Source organism: Megascapheus bottae, chromosome 2 (genome assembly GCF_031878675.1).
Source record: "Megascapheus bottae isolate mThoBot1 chromosome 2, mThoBot2.hap1, whole genome shotgun sequence".
Classification (NCBI taxonomy): Eukaryota; Metazoa; Chordata; class Mammalia; order Rodentia; family Geomyidae; genus Megascapheus; species Megascapheus bottae.
This window is the reverse complement of record NC_143510.1, coordinates 65,644,212-65,660,449: the sequence shown is the minus strand read 5'-3', so window position 1 is coordinate 65,660,449 and position 16,238 is coordinate 65,644,212. Positions and strand designations below refer to the sequence as shown.

General features: G+C 41.9%; 1 pseudogene; it reads right to left on the bottom strand.

The window, feature by feature from the left end:
* Positions 1 to 5,447: 5,447 nt before the first annotated feature.
* On the bottom strand, positions 5,448 to 6,302 carry LOC150067270 (large ribosomal subunit protein eL8 pseudogene; annotated as a pseudogene).
* Positions 6,303 to 16,238: the final 9,936 nt, after the last annotated feature.

Here is a 16,238-nt window from a genome sequence, read left to right as displayed (position 1 = left end):
ATATCCTGCCATCTCTCTTGAATAAAAAGCCTTTCTAAGAGAGGCTACAGATAGTAATTCTTCATTTGTCACTAACAATTGAGTATCCACTAAATGCCAAGCAGTGTGCTAGACACCGAAATGGGATGATCACAGCTCTTGAGCAGCCCTAGTACAAGGAAGAGAACAAATATATGAACAGATAAGGAAATGGAGGATTGAGCTATACAGACCTGGGTCCAAAGTAGAAGGATGATGAAAAGGGAGGCAGTCCGCTTGGCCTTGAGACTCCATTACCTGGCCCAGTGAGAGCAAAGGTTAAACACTCTGTGATTCCCTCAAATCCTCTTGCACTAGCAGCCAGGGTGAAATCCAGAGATGAAAACCCTGTCTGTCTGGCCTAAGACAACTCTTTATAAATGCCAGTGCTGATGGCACCAGCTCAGCCAAGTGCAAGCCTAAAGTCATCAGTAACTTCTTCATAGGTTCACTCCTTTCAATCAAAACTCCAGTTCTCCATGTCCTCTGCCAAGAACAAAATATGAGCCGGAACAGATTTATTCTTCCTATTTTCATGTATGACATATGAAGTACTTACTCTTTCCCTTCTTCTGTCCACTGCTACTTTTTCACATTAAGAACTTTTAGATGGACAATGATTTTTAAGAAATTTTCTGCAAGGTTGAATAATCTCTTATTTTAATGACCTGAAATCACCTTTGATTACAGTAGTTTGGATCTGATTTTGATGCATCGTGTTCTATAGAAAGCACAGGCAAAATGAATAATTCATGAGTGCTGTGGAACATTTATGATTTATTTACAGCCAGAATTCATGCTAACTCAGAGAACATCAAATACTCTAGACTCTGGCCTGCCCTTCAAAGCATTTTGAGAGGAAAAAGGATGAGAGAGTATGCAGATGTGTTGTAACTGTCTATAACAGTAAATAAGAAACCCAAGTATTTCCCAAGAAACAAATTGAATGATGGTAAGCATGAAAGGTGGCCTTGAGAAAACCTCAAGCCTTAAGAGACTATTGATGCCATGTGAGAAATTACATATGCTGCTCTATGTTACAATCTCTTCTCTTGAATTTTCCTAATTATTGCTTCATGGTATCTATTAGGTGGTGGTGGTGGTGGTGTGTGTGTGTGTGTGTGTGTGTGTGTGTGTGTTTATTAAAAGTTTTTCTGAGTGTTATTTCTTTTTTATAGTATTATTATTTTTATTGAGGATAGTATTATTATAGTACCATTTTTGAGTGATATTTCTTTTTTTTTTTTTTTGCCAGTCGTGGGCTTGAGCTCAGGGCCTGAGCACTGTCCTTGGACTTTCTCAAGGCTAGAGCTCTAGCCCTTGAGCCTCAGCAACATTTCTGGCTTTTTTCTATGTATGTGGTACCGAGGAATCGCACCCGGGTCTTCATGCATGCTAGGCAAGACTTTAACCACTAGGCCAAACTCCAAGCCCCTTGAGTGATATTTCTTAATAAAAACTTAAAAATCACTTCAGCCGGACACTTTTGGTTCATGTCTGTAATCCTAACTATTCAGTCTATAATAGAGATTTATTTCTGAGTAAACATAAATAAATACAAAATAATAGGAATGCTCAACAAACAACAGGCACTCAGTAGACTAAGGCCATGCAAGTCTTTGATGTTTGGGCTCCCACCTGGGCATGGCAATTGAAGACACTGTTCCCTTACCTCTGCGTTACTAGCTATGGTTGCCCAGCAACCTCATCATTCCAAGTGAGGGCTATGTCAACCTGCATAGGCACCCAGAGCAACGTTTAGGGTGGTGAGTGATACATGCATGCCTACTTTATTATGTCAAGGTTTACAGTTTTCAAATCCGTCATTAGGGCACAATCTCTATACTGAGCAGGCAATACCCACTGCAGCAGTCACTAGGGTAAAGACTGCACACAAGAGGGAAGATCACAAACCAAAACAAACTGACTCCACTCAATATGGCGTAAAATAAATGGACCTTCCCCCACGTCGCTTCTCTTGAATTTTCGTGTTAGTCTATGTTAATAGTGTTAGTGTCTAGCTTACTTTCCCCTTTAGAACCAAGAATAAAGTCAGTTGCTTTCAAAGAAACATCGAAAGTGTTGCCAAACAAAGACAAAAACAGGCCTCTTTCATCTTGACTGAATAAGAAATTTGAAGCTTGTTGCAACCTGCCGCGTGCTCCTTAATCCACCACAACCAGGAGCCACAAAACAATAGAACCCGGAGGGTGGAACTCAGATTTGGGGCACCAGGAGACCTGACCTTCTGCCAGCTGCAAACTCCAAGGTTTCGTTGACCAAGGTTTGTGCAAGAAAGTAAGGGAAAAACTTCAACACTGGACACTATTTGGTGTACAAGAGTTAGAGGCCCTTCTTAATTCTGAGAAGGAGAGCTAAGCAGTAAAGGGCTGACAATTTGCATAAACTCAAGTCTACCCCAGGGCTCCCACCCAGTTTGGGTGAAGTTAGGCCACACCCAAGATGGAAATCTGAGTTCCAGTTAAGCCAGGACTGATCGACCTTTCCAGGAAACTCTTGGGGTTCTGAGTGTGTGTTGCCAGAAGGCATTCCAAACTCCCAATCCTTTCGGGTTCCCCCATTTGGATTTTCGTGCTCACACAAAGCTGACTCCAACTCATGGAAGCAACGTATTCAGAACGGGGGATGTGCTCAAGGGGGTATCTTACTGTGCACTATTTTCTGTGGGCATCATAGCAGATATATCATAGCACCTTCCACAGCTTTGCACACTATTGAGTTGAGCCCAACCTGCAGCCCAGACTATGATGCTCTGGGAATCCATCAGCAGGAGCAAATGCACCCACCCACTCAGTGCAGAACACAGAGAGCTGCAGAGAGCTGTGGGTGTCAGAGAGGTCTCAGCAGTCAGAGGCCCGTCTTCACCACCACATTGGGTCATGTAGGATGTGGGCAGGGCGGAGTTCCCGAGAACTATTCTTAGCTTCACTGAGCCTCTTATCTAAGCCTCTCTCAGGTGCAAATTCTCAGGATCAGGATCCACCACCTGTAGCGATAAAGCGGGTTAACACACTTGACATGGGACTGACCTTACAATCTATGAGGTAGGGGAGAGTGGTCCAGAGGAAAACTATAAACACAGATATTTATTTTACAGGAAGGAAGTACCATAGTACACAGGAGGAAGTAGCATAGCAGAGGGCATCTGGGAGATACACGCGTGAAGCACCCATACCTCCAGTATACCAACTCTATGTTACACATTAGTAATACACTCGGGGTCTGGAAAACTAGATTGGAATCTAATCGTGGAAAGCTTTGAAAGTGAAGAGTTCAGGCTTTTATTTGGTGGGAAGAGTCAATATAAATATATGGAATGTAAATGCCTGTAGCAAAATCCATGTTCTCCTCTTCCCAGAAAGGATCCACAACTCCCTGCAGTCTTCTGTCCAGACTCCATTCTATCTTTACATGATCTGAAGGTATTTGACTTGGAAAGCCTGCTGTAGGTATCAGAGAATTACTGACAGTGAATTGGAAAAAGGACATGTTCAGAACACGTTTTCCAAGAATTATTTTGCAGAGATATGGAAGCTGGAGTGGAGGGGGGGAAAGTGAATAGAAGCTGTAACACTTGTTAAAGAATTGTAACTCTTCGTTGAGAGTTATAGAAACCCAGACTAGGTCTGTAGAAATAGGAAAGAGAGAAGGAACAAAGAGATATTTCAGAAATGTGAGAAAGGATGAGTTTAGATGAAAAAGAGAGGGGAAAGAAATAACAAAAGTAATGTCAAAGTTTTAGAACTTGAAGGGAAAGGCTACTGGTCCTATTGAGAGAAATATGGAATTGAAACAGAAACAAATTTAGGGTGGTATGTTGAGAGGAAGGAGCTGGGTGGATGAATTCTAAAAGCCTGTTATTGTTATGATGGCATTACTATACAGATGGACTTACTCAATGCACAGCATTTCCCTGAGAAGAACTGTGAATTGTACATTGTGTCTTGTTCCAGCTTTTCCAGGCTAATAGAGGACATCCAATTTGGACAGCTGGCTGAGGTTAGATGTTTAGTCTGTGGCCATGGAATAAGGCCAAATTAACTGGGATGGAATCTGTGCCCTTGACCAGAAAGGCAAAGGACTAGCTGGTAATCAACTTCAGCCACTTCTGCCGTAACATCTAATCAGATATTGGTTTCCTGTCCTTAGCTTTCATGCCAGCTGGATTTTTACCTTACATTACAGCCTTGTCAGCTATTGGTAGAAGTTATATATTATATAGGGCTTATTTATTCTTATCTCTTTCAATCAAGGCTGGAGATTGATTGGGATGGGTGTGATAAGCAATGGGAAAGTTTGTCTAAGACAACAAGTGTGTGTGTGTGTGTGTGTGTGTGTGTGTGCCATCTTTCTGGATGTCTAGTATTATACTCTGCCCATTCAGGTTCTGACATCTGTTCCATGATCTCAAACATGGAGTTTGCTAGTACTTTCTCCATGTAACATTCTCTCATAGAGGCTTAATGCTAAGACCCATTTGCTCATTTACCCATGCTTAGTAATCTTATCAATTATTTTAGCTTGACTTAGTAAATGCTTCCGTCACACTTCTGACACTTTGGTAAGAACTGCTGGACTCAGGATTCAGTTGGGCTACTGGATTTGGGTCTCTTGCTTTCCCAACATGATCTTTGGAATTGTCTCTTTCCATCTGGCCAGCTTGCACTATCTTAGGTTAGCCTATCATCTTACATGTCACTTAGACATTTCCAAAGTAAAAACAAACAAGCAAACAAAAATAAACTGATATGCCTTGGTGTCTTAGATCCTGAACAAGCACTTCTGCCTGTTTCTTTGTTGGTTAAATGGGTCATTGAGCCATCCAGATCAGGAATGAGAAGGGACTACATACAGTGTGAAATGACTTGGAGGCAGCGTTCATTGGGGGTAGGCTTTCACAGGCACCCTTTTACTCTCAGAATACAGTTCTACCCTCTCCTTTCTTTTCTTTTTCTTCTTCTTTCAATAAAACATGGAACACTTCACTACTTGATGTGAAGACCTTGATACTGTTCTCAGGATCATCCCAACTTTTAGTACACATGCTGCCAGTGTCAGCCCCCTCTCCCTTCTTTCTGGTCATGCTAAGCTTCCCTTGCTTCTTCCAGGAGAAGCTGGGTGGAAGATGAAGGATGCGGCCATGGAAATTGCAGTGAGTCTTGCTGACCAAGCAGGAACTGCCTAGGAAGTGGAGCCATGGTTATAGAGAGTCTGGAGTACGATGGGATAGTTTGGATTCTGAGTGAGCCCTAAAGTTCTATTTAACAAAGGCTTGCTTCTTTGGGAGGGCGCTATTGGGAAGTGGTGGCCTGGTTCAGAGCTGGGGCCAAGTGGGAGGGATTTAGATTCCTGGAGATATGTCCTTAAAGGAAATAACTTTTCTTCTCTCCTCCCCTCCCCTCTCTCTCGGAGGAAGGACAGTTTTATTATCTTCATGTACAGAGAAATCAACATTGCACACTTAACCCAGCTTAGTGGCCAGTTCCTTAGCCTTTGCCTTTTCCAGCTTGGCAATTCGAGCCACAGATATTGAACCCAAGACGCTGCCTCCCCAGTGACGACAGATCTCATCGTATTTGTCATTGTAGTTGGTTCTGATAGCTTCTACCAGCTTCACCAGCGATCCTGTCTCCCGAGTTGACTTGGGTGAAGGCAACAGTCGTGCATGTCTTCCTGTGGTCAAGGCGGCCCAGCCTGGCTTTCCCCTTAATGATGCAGGAGGGAACATCCATCTTACTGCACAGGGCAGGCAGGAATACAACCAGCTCGATGAGGTCCACGTCATGGGCGATCACCATAAGCTGAGCCTTCTTGTTCTCCACCAAGGTAGTAACACTGTTAACCCCTGCTCAAAGGACTGGTGGTCTCTTAGTGGGGATGTCTCCTTTGCCAGCAGCTTTCTTCTCGGCTGGGGCCAACAATCTCTGCTTCCTCTCCTGCTTTGTCTCTGGCCTGTACTTGTGGGCCAGCTTAAGTAGCTGCGTAACTGTCTGGAGGTTCAAGGCCTGGGTAAACTGGTTGATTGCAGGAGACACTTCCAGCCGCTTGTATAGGATCGCCCTTTGGCATTGCAACTGGATGTAGCGGGGCCATTTGACAAAATGGGTGAGGTCCCTTTTGGGTTGGATGCCCTGTCCAATGCCAAAATTTTGGGGCCTTTTCTCAAGCAGAGGATTTACCACCTTCTTGGCCTCCTGCTTTTTTACAACAGCAGCGGTCGGGACCACCTTCCCCTTGGCCTTCTTTCCTTTCGGCATCTTGGGTGGCTGGCGAGGGCGCCTTTTCTTCTCTTTCACACTTGGGTTTTGGCCATTAGATGAGCAGTTTGGCTCTACCATGCACTCCTGCAATGTGTCACCTTGCTCAAAGCAACGGTGCCAACTAATCATAGATGGAAACCTCTAAAAGTGTGTGGGGGAAATAAAACATTTACAAATTCATTATCTCCAATATTTTTTGTGATGGCAGAAAGCAGACTAATATAGTAAGAAAGGAAAAACCACCGGTAATCCTGTCACCTCAGGAGACTGAGATCTTCGGGTCCTGGTTCAAAGTCAGCCTGGCATTAAAGTCTGTGAGACTCTTATCTCCAATTAACCATCAGAAAACCAGAAGTGGCACTGTGGTTCAATGGGTAGGATGGTAGCCTTGAGCTGAAGAGTTCAGGGACAGTACCCAGGACCAGAGTTCAAGTCCCACAATTGATTAAATAAATAAATAAAAAGAAAGGGGAAAACACTTAAGAGCACTGAGGACTTTCAAAGCTACCAGTTGTATAGTTAGAACATAGAGTTTATGGGGTATTATAGAGGTAGGCAAAAGACAAAAGGGGAGAAGCCAATCATGAAGGAAATTATATACCAAGCTAAGTAATTTTTATCTAGGTCTTCAGATAATGAAGGACTATAAGCAAGAAAAACTTGAGCAGAGTGGGCAATCTGAGAGATACACTAGTAGGTAAAGAAAGTGGAAAGCAGAGAGAGAGAAAGAGTACAATTATGATGTTATTACAAAAGATCAAATTAGATCTGGCAAGGTCTTAACAGGGCTGTCGGCAGTGTGTTTCAGGCCATCAGTACTTATTTAGAAGAGGAATTATGTGCATTGACAATTTATTTTAACACATATTACAAAATTTACGGGTCAGCTATAGTGGTGCATATCTGTAATCCCAATACTTAGGGGATGAAACAAAAGAACAGCCTGGGCTACAAAGTAAGGGTCTGTTGTAAAACAGAAATATAAGAAAGAAGCTAAATAAATTTCATGATTAAAAGATGATTAACTGATGAAGATTTAGAAAACTGATAAAGGTACTCATTATTGTTTCTTTTTTTCTTTTTCTTTTTCTTTTTTTGCCGGTCCTGGAGCTTGAACTCAAGGCTTGGGCACTGTTGTTGAGCTTTCGCAAGACTAGTGCTCTGCCACTTGATCCACAGCACCACTTCTGGCCTTTTCTGTGTCTGTGGTACCAAGGAATCAAACCCAGGGCTTCATGCATGCTAGGCAAGCACTCTACCACTAAGCCACACCCCCGGACCTATGATTGTTTTCTGTTGAATCAAAGCATGAAAAGATTCCTCATGGCATCTTGGCCCCTGTGCTCTCTCCCATGCATGGCCAAGACCTACCTTCCCTTGATCTTTCTTGTTAAGTATGCTGCTCCTACCTGTTTTATATATTTCCCTCCATAGGTAAAAGATGAGAGGTGTAAAAGTATACATTCATTACTCATGATGTTGCAACTGTTTTCTTGCAAGATATTTGTATAGTAACAATGTAGATCCATTTTCACCTAGGGTTCCTTAAGTAACAAGTATTTCATGCAGGTTCCATACTTGCTGGTGACATGGCAACATCCATCATGTGTATGTGTGAATACTGACTCCCAGTGACTTCCCAGACACCTTTACTGATGACTACATGTGTATGTCTTACTCAAGACACTCAGGAACATGGGAGCAAATGTTCATTATCTGTTCACATTGAATTTATTAATATTCCCTAACAAAAATGTAAAGCAGTACATACTCTAACCACGTTGTTGTCTTGGGCCATAGTCACTGGATTCTTAGAATGTCATCACATTTTTAAAATAGTGGATACATTCATGCTTTCCATACTGTTCCCTTCAGGGAGGAGAGGAAGGCCTAGAGGCAGGAAATGGAAAGTCCCATTCATGCAGCAATTGTCTCTCTAGATACTTCAGGCAGGCCTGAAGTCCCACCTGGGAGAACCTAGTGTCATCCTATCAGAGGTCGGACTTGTTCAAAGGGCTTCTTCTAAAAGTTGATGGATGAGTTTAGGCCACTTTTCTGAATGTTTTTATTTTTATCCCCCGCAAGAAAACAAGCCAAAGCTTCATTCCTTCTTTGTAGCTACCCCCTTCCACAAGACCATAACCAAGTGTGATTATAGCTAACTTAAAATGACAAAAGGAAAAGAAAGAGAAAGGAAGGGACGAAAAAACAAATAAAAGCAAGTCCAAAGTGGTGGTGACAGAGGAAGGGGCCAGTCTTACCCACGTATTGTCTTTCAAAATCACGTGGACTTGGTTCTGTATTGTATATAACATCTGTGCAATTCCATTGAAGATCCCCTTGAAAATGATGTCTTTTCTCTGGAAAGTGTAGTGAGGCTCTTTATTGTTCATTTTAATCTGGTTTGGTTTTTGACCCGTTTCGTAAGTGGCTCGTGGAAGGTTCACTGTTTTCTGGGGGTGCACAGGGTTGCTGTCGTGTCTTACATTGGCGTAGCTGAGGCTGCCAGAGACACAAAGCTGCCTTCAAAGTCTTGCCAACTGGTGGGCAGTGTTTTCATTCTTTCTGTGAATCCCAACATGGAAACGATTGAAGAAGCAGTAGTTTGTGTCCCCTGCAAGTTGAAATGATCTGTGGGGAAGCTTTTGTGGACCTCCAGAAGTGAAAACTAAGACAGGCTATAGTGATGCCATTCCCAAACCCTGACCCCTGAAACAACAGTGAGCATCCTATATTTCAGTGTCTCAAGAACAAAGGCATGGCTAGAAATGGAGGGCTGGGGGCACTAGAAATGGTGCGCTGAACAGAAGTGTGGTCTAGTCCACTGGGAAATGGCTGCAAGTGAATGAAAGAGGAATTGCCCTGTGATCCCTTTTCTGTCCAAATATTAAAGAGCCACCCTGTCTTATCAATCCTTGAATGGAAGAGTTGACATTGGTTCCAGTCATTCTCCTTCCCTTTTCTATTAACAGTGTCACTGCAAGGAGGTACATTCTCAGCTTACTCACCTGGTTAGCCATTGAGACAACACCCATTGCTATCTCTTCTGTACCCTGCTCATTCCTTTACTTAGAATCAAACCGTGTTACTGTCCTAGGCTTTAAACTTTCTTCTACATTTTGCGTGTTGCACTCCACTGTGCTATGCATTTCCACCAATCTACACCCACACAGCGGGTCTGAGTTGAGAGTCCCGACTTCTTATTGTACAGGTTTTTATAGGGTTTGGGGAGCGTTAGTCACAAGTTTGAATTAATCTTTGATCTTTTCTTAAAAAATTTATTTCTTTTTAACCTTTGATCTTAATGGAGAATTCCACTGGCTTAATGGGTCTTAAATAGGCATATTTTATTGGCCATTTTAATGGTCTCTTTTGTGAAGTATGTGTTTGTGTCTTTTGAAGGCCAGCCCAGCACAAAAGGACCTGAGACTCTTATCTCAGATTAACCTCTAGAAAACGGGAAGTGGGGCTTGGCTCAAGAGTAGGGGCTTGGCTCAAGGGTAGGACGAATCCTTGAGCTAAAGAGCTCAGGAACAGGGTTAGGGATAGGGTTGTAGCCTTGAGCTGAAGAGCTCAAGGACAATGCCCAGGCTGAGTGCAAGCCCCACAAAAAAAAAAAAAAAAAAAGATTGCATTGTTTGGTCTCTGTAAAACCAGTATGGCAGTAACTGCCATAAATGTCATGAAGATAAATAATGTAGGTTAAAATCAAGAGTTGTGGAGACAGGGGGAAAAGGAGGTCATTTAAAGAGGAGGCCAATTTGTTGAAATGATATTTGATTTGACAACAAAGAAATGTCTAATGAAAAGAAGTATGGAGGGAGGCCTGCAGGTATGGGGAACCTTTTTTCTGCCAAGGGCATCTTGGATATCTTTTTTTTCATCTTGGATATTTATAATCTAATTTTGCAGCCTTACCAAGTTATGACTACAGGCAGATGGCCACAGAAGATGACAAGAAGCAAACGTGTCTGTGTCATCATGTACCAGATGATTTCATGGGCCAGATGTTCCCAACCCTGGAGAATATCTGGGAAGATAAGCTTGTGAGTGGAGAAACAGAGATCAGATGCCCTGCAGTGGGAATGGACTAGAAATATTCAAGCAGTAATAAGGAGGGTAATATGTCTGAAGGGAGGTGAGCATGCAAAACTGAGATTGCTGTGGTCATGGGCCCAGGTAAGAGGGTGTTTGTGAGAAGCAGTTTTGCTTCTCTAAGCAATTTCTGAGCTTCTTTTCTCAAGGCTAGCGCTCTATCACTTGAGCCACAGCACCTCTTGCAGCTTTTTCAGTGTATGTGGTATCAAGGTATTGAACCCAGAGCTACATGCATACTAGGTAAGAAATCTACCAATAGGCCACACACCTGGATCCTAACCTGAATATTTTATCTTTGTGCCTCATTTTCCTAATCTGAAAAATAAAATTAATAATACAAAATTATCATTAGTGTCATTATTTTTACATTAAATTGTTATTATAAATTTTTATTATTTTTATTGATTACAGAGGAATTACAGTAAAGAGTACATTTATTGGGCTGGGAGTTTGGCCTAGTGGTAAAGTGCTTGTCTAGCATGCATGAAGACCCAGGTTCAATTCCTTGGTACCACATACATAGAAAAAAGCTGGAAATGGTGCTGAGGCTCAAGTGGTAGAGCTCTAGCCTTGAGAAAGTCTAAGGACAGTGTTTAGGCCCTGAGCTTAAACCCAGGACTGGCAAAAAAAATTAAAAAGAGTACATTTATTTATTTTTGGACAATGTCACCTCTCGCTCTGATTTTCCTTCCTGTCATTATTATTCTTGAGCAAATTCTGGCAATTTAGTGGTAATCAGATAATGAGCCAAAATTGAAGCACTGCTTTGTTGAAGTTGCCATTTGTGGAAGGTATTATATTAAAACCAAAAAAAAAGGATTTAATATTCTTTACATAGGATGTGTTGTTTTGAGATATTAGCATAAAGCAATGACTGCAATAACATCGTTGGATAGGTGCTATGTGGCTCGCACTTATAACCCTAGCTACTTAGGAGGCTGAGAATTAAGGATTGCAGTCTGAAGCCAGCTTGAGTAGAGAGGTCTGTGAGACTCTTATCTCTAATTAACCACTAGAAGTGGAAAAGGCCAGACGTGGATCTGTGGCTCAAATGGTAGAGCACTAACCTTATGCTAAAAACAGCTCAGGGACAGTGCCCAGGCCCTGAGTTCAAGCCCTAGGACTGGCACACATACATAAAAAGAGTACTATTTGGGGGAAAAGATATAGAATTTTATTTAACTAATGACTTTGCAGATGACCAATGAATGTCAATGGACTTGAGAATAGGCATGGATCCAACCACATATCTAAATAAACTTTTCCCAGGCAGACAGAGGACATTCATCAAAATGACTCAAGTGACATGAATAAAAACAAATCTGGGCCAAGAGATATAGCTACAAAGAATGATGGGACAGGATGGAGTGGCATCAACATTGCTGTTCTAATTTCCATACAGGTAGATCTAAATGGTCTAGATGCTTCTGAAAACAACACAGACAAAGTACGTCGGTGTTGAGATTCCAAGTCAAAAAATAGGGTTCGCAGAAGTACTTTGTAGAGATGCTCTTTCTTGTGGGAGGGTGACCTTTGCCTCAGAGTATTTGGTGAGGTCAGAGATCTTAGCCATGATGAGAACTGTTATATTATTCATTGAGTCATCAGAGACCTCACATTCCTTGCCAAAGGAGAGAGGGAGGTGCAAGTAGAAAGAAGTTGGGATCTATCCAGGTCCTACATGTCCAGAGGTAGCGTCTACATTTCTTACTGCCTTGTTAGCCCTGGCACAAAGCTGAAGGGATTTGTTTTCTCTAAGGAAATAAATGCAACAATGGCTGAACAGCATTCTTATACAGTATTCTCTGGCAAGGGATAATGAACATGATTATAAGAAACGTGATCCATTTTCATCTCTCTCACTTCATAAAGGTTGACCATGAGCAACTCAGAGTTCCTCCTTCCTGCTGCCTTTGCTCTTCCCTCAAAATCAGGGCAAGACAAATCATGCAGACTGACTTCTGAGAAGCGAAGTCTTTACTGAAGGCTCTAATCTTTTTAACTAGGGCGATGTTCAGTTGATAGAGACCCTGGATACTTTTCATCCCCAAAGTATAGATGGAATAGACTTAGATATGAAGTCTAAAGGAAAATAGGTCAAAGATAAAAACCCAGGAAGCTGGATGTAGTACCATCTTCCTGGAATCCCAGAATTCAGGGGCTCAGGTAGGAGGACTGAGAGTTCAAGGCCAGCCAGGGCCACATAGAAACTTTGTCTCAATTGACTCACTCTCTCCCTACTCACAAGAATCAAAGATGCTGTTAACCAAACACATTCCCTGTTCCTCCCCCTGCCCTTCCTCACACATCATCTTATTTCACACCTTACAGGGAAGATGTGTTCAGAAAAGACTTAGGAGACTCTCTTTGTCCTCCTCCAGATAAGATACAGATGGTAACTTCTAAACATTCCTCATCCACTCACTTCTGCATGCTTCTGGATTTTCTATCCCAGAGTTAGGGATAAAAGCCTTATCTAGGCAAATTGCCCTTAGCAATTTGCACATGGCCTAGTCCTGCTCACAGGACTTCGATTCAGCAATAGTTCAACCTAATAAAACATACTTCGTTGCTCAGTATCATTTTCTGTGTTTGTATTTTACTCTAGGAAATAATTCAGGTATATATCCCGCCCCATCAACCAATCTATCCATCTCCCTGTAATCCTTACAGATGACAGTGATTTGTGAGGAAAAAAGGTATCCTCACTGGGGAACAGTATCTGGGGAGGAGTGGGCAGTGCTCTTGAAAGATACGGCACCAGGTACCTAGGTTGTCTAGGGATTAATGTGCTGGGCTAGCAAAGAGCAGGCAAGTTCGTCCACCAGCTCTGCCCCATGAATCTGCAGGCTCTCACTGTCACATCTCTGGATCCCCAGCCAAGAAAGTCAAGCCAGGAGGATGAGATCACTATTGCCTTATTAATGTCCCTCGTGTAATGAAAGTGGGTGGCAGGAAGAGCTGTTTCCAGAGAACGCTCTGTCTTAATGCTTAGACAAAGTTTCAAAATGTGTGACATTTCAGCAAGAGGCAGGTACACATCCATAATCCTTTCTCTATATAAAACATTAATTCAAGGAAAGAAAATCCATGTGTATGGATTCAGAGAATTGACATTGTTTTAAAATATCCGCATTATTCAAACTGATAGATAGATTTGATGCTGTCTCTGTCAAATAACTAATGACATCCTGTTACCAGGCTAAAATCCAGTGCTTAAGAGCCAATATTTGAGAAATGAGAGCTGATGAAAAGGAATCACCTTTGTACAACTACTTAAAGATAATAATTTCAAAAACTTAAAACTAAAGAGGGGAAAGAAAGGAAGAGAAGGAAGAAAAACAAAAAAGGAAGGAAGGAAGGAAAGAAGGAAGGAAGAAAAGGAAGGGAATAACATTTATTCAAGGGCCAATATTGGGAGAGGTGGAGGGGCCACTTGAGCCACAGCACTACGTCCAGCCTTTTCTGAGTATGTGGTACCAAGGAATTGTACCCAGGGCTTTGTGCATGCTAGACAAGCATGCTACGACTAGGCTATACTTCCAACCCAATATCTCTCTTTCTTTTGACTGTGTCTTCTAGGAGGGTAGGGGACAGAGCATCAGGAAGTGGCATGGCCTTTAACAGACTATATATGACTCCTCAGACTACATCAAAACAAATACAATCACTAAGGTAAGCACTTGCTCAGATCCAGTGCAGTGGCAGGTGTCTATTGTCTCAGTATACATCAGTGGCAGAGGAAAAGTGAGGAAGAAACAATGCAGCCATCCATCCACACAGGCCAGGAGCAGAAGGAACAACTAACTGCAACAGAACTCTAGGCATCTGGCTACGAAGACCTGTCTGTCCCCAGTGGCAAAACCGTGGTTCCAGTTATTTTTCCTGAAGCATTGAGTCTGATATTTTCTCTCTTGGTGCTTACATGCTGTCATATTTTTTGCCACTACGAAGCAAAGTATGTATTCAGAAAAGACTAGGAGACTCTCTTTGTCCTCCTCCAGATAAGATGCAGATGGTAACTTCTCAACATTCCCCATCTACTCACTTCTACAGAGACAATGTTCTGAGTATTATTATATCAATAGCATTTCCAGATAGATATTCTTTTTTTTTTTTTTTGCCAGTCCTGGGCTTGGGCTCAGGTCCTAAGCACTGTCCTTGGGCTTTCTCAAGGCTAGAGCTCTACCACTTGAGCCACAGTACCTTCTGCTTTTTTCTATATATGTGGTACTGAGGACTCGAACCTGGGTCTTGTGCATGCTAGGCAAGCACTCTTACCACTAGGCCAAACTTCCTGGCCACAGATAGTTATTCTTGCTGCTCTCCTAAGGTAAACTGGAGGTTCTGAGACCATTTGGAACATTTTGGGGAGGTGGAAATTGTTTTAAAAGTATCTTACTTTGAAATATAGGTAGAATCCTTTCCCCAGGTCTTCACCACAGCTAAAAGTTCCTAAGTTAGTGCACTGAAAAACCCCTGCTGACAAAGGACAGTCCCCAGAGTTCTGAAGCATTGGCAATGTGGACACACTTCCACTCACACATGACTGGGAGAGATGGTTGATGTCAGAAGCAGGAACCAGGACTTCAGGTGCTGCAGGGAGATTCATGACAAGAACACCAGCTTAGGAGACATGGTTAACACTGTTGAAACAGGCCCAAGCAGTTCTACCGTGGCAAGGTAAATCCAGGTGGCCAGTCTATGGAGCAATATCAATGAGTGATCATTGATTTTATTTCCCAGTAGATCCAGGAAATATATATGTGTAGCAAAAGGGAAGACAATGAAATAAAATCCTCTTCTTGTCTTTTGGCTGTTCCCCCAAAAAAGCCCTTGAAAATACATCCCTGGGATGAGCAATTATTAAAATGCCATCAGTTACTCACACTTTAGTGTGAATTGGTTTGTTATATGGCACAAAAATAAGGAATGAGCTCAGAGCTTGAGCCTTTGAGGGATGTTTTGGAGGGAGATGAGAAGGGTGGTATGTGTAAAAGATGAAGTTTCTCTTTTTTTGAAAATTTTTATCTTTTACCAGTCCTGGGACTTGAATTCAAGGCCTGAGCACTGTCCTTGGACTTTCTTAAGGCTAGAATTCTACCACTTGAGCCACAGCACCACTTCTGGCTTTTTCTATGTACAAGATCCCAAGGAAATGAACCCAGGTCTTCGTACATGCTAGGCAAGTACTCTACCACTAGGCCAAACTCTTGGGCCCTAAAAGATGACTTGTTTTTTTTTTTTGTTTCTGTTTTTGTTTTTTTAACACTAATCATCTAGAAAGAAGAATCTGAAGGAAAAATTGTGCTGTTTCTTTAGTTTTACTTTATGGTTGTTGGTATTTTCAACTATAAAGTTAACAACATGCTAAACTAAACAATATTGACACATATAAAGTAAAATTTTTAGTCTCCTCTCTTTCTTTCCAGCTTTAGTAACACTATTAGAAATTAGTGTTAACATTTGGTTTATTGGCTCTTCATGAACTTATTGAGCATATTTTTCCAAAGTTTAAAACAATCTCGTATTTGCATAACTAGTATATAGACATAAATGCATATTTTTCTTTTTTCTTTTTGACAGTCCTGGGGCTTGAACTCAGGGTCTGAGCACTGTTCTTGGGCTTTACTCAAGGTCAGAGCTCTACCACTGGAACCACAGCCCCACTTCCAGCTTATATATATATATATATATATATATGTATATATATATATATATATATATATATATATATATATATATAGTACTGAGGAATTGAACCCGGGTCTTCGTACATGCTAGGCAAGCACTCTACCACAAGGCCAAACTCCCAACCCCAGATATATGCATATTTAATTT